The sequence below is a fragment of the Arachis stenosperma genome, unplaced genomic scaffold (genome assembly GCF_014773155.1).
Source record: "Arachis stenosperma cultivar V10309 unplaced genomic scaffold, arast.V10309.gnm1.PFL2 arast.V10309.gnm1.Scaffold_100029, whole genome shotgun sequence".
Classification (NCBI taxonomy): Eukaryota; Viridiplantae; Streptophyta; class Magnoliopsida; order Fabales; family Fabaceae; genus Arachis; species Arachis stenosperma.
The window spans coordinates 445,025-449,402 of NW_026651371.1; positions in this window are offsets into that span (position 1 = coordinate 445,025).

Genomic DNA, 4,378 nt, shown 5'->3' on the forward strand with positions numbered 1-4,378 from the left:
GTTAGTGATTTCAGATTGAAAAGAGCTAGGAATGGATCAAAGGAGTGAAGAGGGAAAGCATGCAAGTGGAGAAATCATGAAAGTCAAAGAAGTTGAAATCGCCCATGGACGCGCGCGCGCACCTGGCGCTTCGCGCACCTGCGAATCACTCCATGGACGCGTACGCGTGCTGTGCGCGTACGCGTTGGTGTTGGTTTATGATTTTTTAATGAAAACGTGGCCAACGAATTCTGAAGGGTTGTGGGGCCCAATCCCAACCAACTTTGGCGCCAAAGATGCTATTTAAAGCCAAGGATTGAAGAGAAAAGGGGATTCCAACTCATTATTCATACACACTCATTAGGATTAGTTTAGAGTTTTTCTAGAGAGAGAAGCTCTCTCTTCTCTCTAGAATTAGGATTAGGATTAGGTTTAGTTCTTAGATCTAGATTTTATTCATTCTTCTACTTCCACTCTTCATTCCTTGTTTGCTACATTCATCTTCTTTATTCTTTTGTTGTAGTTTCCTCTATATTGTTCTTATGTTTTGTTGTAGATCTACTTTGTTCCTTCCTTTCTCTTTCAATTCAATAAGAGGTAATTCATGTAGATCTTTCTTCCTTTAATTGTTGTTGTTAATTCTTTACATTTGATTGTTGTTAGAATTAATTCTTGTTGTCAATTTACTATGCTTTCTTTATGCCTTCCAAGTGTTTGATGAAATGCTTGGTTGGATTTTAGAGTAGAATTTTATACTCTTGGCTTGGAAAGGTAACTTAGGACCTCTTGAGTTACTAATGTCCAAGTGATTGATGATTGGGAGCCATTAACTCTAGTTCTCACTAATTGAATTAGTGGAGAGTTAGGACTTATGGACTAGGATTGATATAGCTCATTTGACTTTCCTTTACTACTAGTTAGAGATGATTTAATGAGATTAATCCTTGCCAATTCTCATATTGTGGTTAGTGATTAGGATAGAGATCCTTGACCACCAACCCTTGCCAAGACCTTTTTAGCCATTAGTTTACTTTCTTGCCATTTATCTTTCATGTTTCTTATCCAAAACCCCAAAAATAATCACAACCAATAACAAGACACTTGATTGTAATTCCTAGGGAGAACGACCCGAGTTTAAATACTTCGGTTTATAAATTTTAGGGTTTGTTACTTGTGACAAACAACCTTTTGTATGAAGGATTATTGTTGGTTTAGAAACTATACTTTACAACGAGATTTTATTAGTGAAATTCTAAACCGTCAAAAATCCATCGTCAGCGCACAAAATGAGGAAGGCAAGCATTGCCCTCCACAAGGGCACACTGCCCTCTAGGAGGGCAACATAAGGGAACAAAGCAAGAAAGGCAACTCTGCCCTGCCCACACAAGGGCAGAGCACAAATTTGTGCCTTGGAATCAAGAAGAACAAAACCTTGCCCTGCCCTCCACAAGGCAGTATCGGCTCACCAAGGGAAGAAAATCAAGGAAAATGCCTACAATGCTTGCCACAAGAGTTGAACACGGGACCATAAGGAAGCAAGGAATTAAGCTTCACTTTGGTACCAAGAAAGCCAAGGAAAATGGGTAGCGTGTGTAGCATCCAAGTTTCGAACTCGGGACGTCAAAGTGGAAACATTGCCCTGCCCTCCGCGAGGGCAGGGCAGCATTTTGTTATGGCATGAATCTGGCGCACCAAGGCACAATTCTGGCGCACCACAGCATCATCTGGCAGCCAGCAGCACGCACAGGCACCACTCGGCAGCACCAGCAGCACGCACAGGCACCAATCTGGTGCACCAAAAAGTTCTGCCCTGCCCTCCGCGAGGCAGGGCAGCATCCTGCAGCATCACACACCAAGAGCGCAAGCACCAACACGCACCATTTTCTGCCCTGCCCTCCACAAGGGCAGGGCAGCCTCCTGGAAGCAATTGTTCTTGGGCTGAAAATTGGATTAAAAATCCAATTTAATTCATTTCTCACCAAATCAAAAGCCCATCCAAATCCCAAGATCCAAGAATAGAAAGTGTATAAATAGGAGCTAGTTTGATGTAATTAGAACCTTTGGCTTACTTTTTAACTTGACTTTGAATTTTACACTTCCTTTGGAGCTTGGAATTCTGCAACTTCTCTTGGTGACCGAGATTCAGAGAATTGGGGAGGAGAATTGATCTCTCTTCTTCCTCGTTCTTGCTTGGAAACTTTTACTTTTCTTGTTTTGAGTTTTGGGTGTGAATTGAGGAAATTCTGTCTCAATCTCCATTCAAAATCTCTTTAATTCTTTTCTGCATAATTGAATCCATTTACATTCCCTTTACTGCTTCTTCTTCAATTTCTTGTTATTGCTTTGTGAGCTTGGATCTGGGAAGGCAATTGAGATCTAGGCTTTGCTACCTAGTCTCTGGAGTCCTAAATCCCAATTTACTTTTGGTTCTTCTGTGAACCTTTGCTGCACTAAATTTCCCTACTGTTTGAATTCTAATTACTTCTAATTCAATTTCTGCTCTATTGATTGTTGCAATTCACATTCTCTTGCTTAAATTCTGAAATTCCTGTCCTCAAATCCTTTTACATTCAAGCAATTTATATTCCTTGCAATTTAAGTTACTACAATTTACATTTCTTGCACTTTAAGTTTCAGTCATTTACTTTCTTGTTCTTTAAGATTCAGTCCTTTTACTTTCAGTTTCTTTTAATTTCTGCAATTCTACCCTTCCCCCCCCTTTACATTTACTGTTATTTACTTCCTGTTAAACACAAATCACTCAACCAATACTTGATTCGCTTGACTAATCAACCACTAAACTAAAATTGCTCAATCCTTCAATCCCTGTGGGATCGACCTCACTCATGTGAGTTATTATTACTTGATGCGAACCGATACACTTGCCGGTGAGTTTTGTGTCGGATCGTTTTCCGCACATCAAGTTTTTGGCGCCGTTGCCGGGGATTGAAATAGATTGACAATGATTAAGTGAAGTGGAGGTCTAGATTAAGCATTTTTTTCTTTTCTGTTTTTCTAACACACTAACTGTTTGAATTTTTGCTTAACTAACTAAAACTTTATTCTAGCTATAGATTGAAGTTTTGTTGATTTTTTGGATCTGTGTGTTTATTATTGTGTGTTTGTATGTCAGGTACAGGAAGATCTTCCCCTATTCTCTCTGAAATTGACCAAAGACTCTTCGAAGAATAAGAAGAGCTGAAAGAGGAAAGAACGTCACTGGAGAGGAATCTGAGGAGGAATTCCAAGAGATGGAAGGAGATCCATCAAATCCCAATCAACCAGAAGAGGAGCCAATAATAATCAACAACAAGAAGAGTACTGGCTTCCTATACATTTGCAAATGCTAGACACTGTGGGAGTAGCATTCTTCCCCCCAATGTCAATGCAAACAACTTTGAACTAAAGCCACAGCTCATCACTTTGGTTCAAAACAACTGTTCTTTTGGAGGAGGACCATTGGAGGACCCAAATCAACATCTATCTACCTTCTTGAGGATTTGTGACACTGTTAAAACCAATGGTGGCCTCCTGACAGTTACAAGTTGTTGCTCTTTCCATTCTCTCTCAGAGACAAAGCCACTCAATGGCTAGAAACGTTCCCAAAGGAAAGCATCAACACTTGGGATGACTTGGTGAGCAAGTTCCTTGCCAAATTTTATCCCCCTCAAAGAATCATAAGATTGAAGACTGAGGTGCAGACATTCACTCAATTGGAGGCTGAGAATTTATATGAAGCATGGGAAAGATATAAAGCTCTATTGAGAAAATGACCACCAGAGATGTTTACTGAATGGGATAAGTTGCAGAACTTCTATGAAGGACTTACTCTAAAGGCTCAAGAAGCACTTGATCACTCAGCTGGAGGCTCATTACAACTCATGAAAACCACAGAGGAAGCTCAAAACCTCATTGATATGGTGGCCAACAACCAATATTTCTTTACACATCAAAGACAACGCCAACCATCACAGAGAAGAGGAGTAATGGAGTTAGAAGGAGTGGATTCAATTCTAGCTCAGAACAAAATGATGCGCAGCAGATTCAACAACAGTTTGAGCAAATGGCCAAAGAATTAATGGCCTGCAAGTAGCAGCAGTGAGCACCACAAGTCAACCATCAACCACATGGGTGCAAAGTGAAGAAACTCAAGAGGAGCAACAGCAAGAGCAAGTCCAATACATGCACAACTAAAATCCTGGAACAAATGAAGTCTATGGTGATACTTACAATCCATCTTGGAAGAACCATCCCAACCTCAGATGGGGAGATAACCACAATCAAAACCAACAACCATGGCAAAGAAACTCAAGTCAGAACAATTGGAAAAATACAAACCACAACCCCCAGCCAAACACTAACCAAACACATACAGAAAACCACAAAATAACTACCCCAA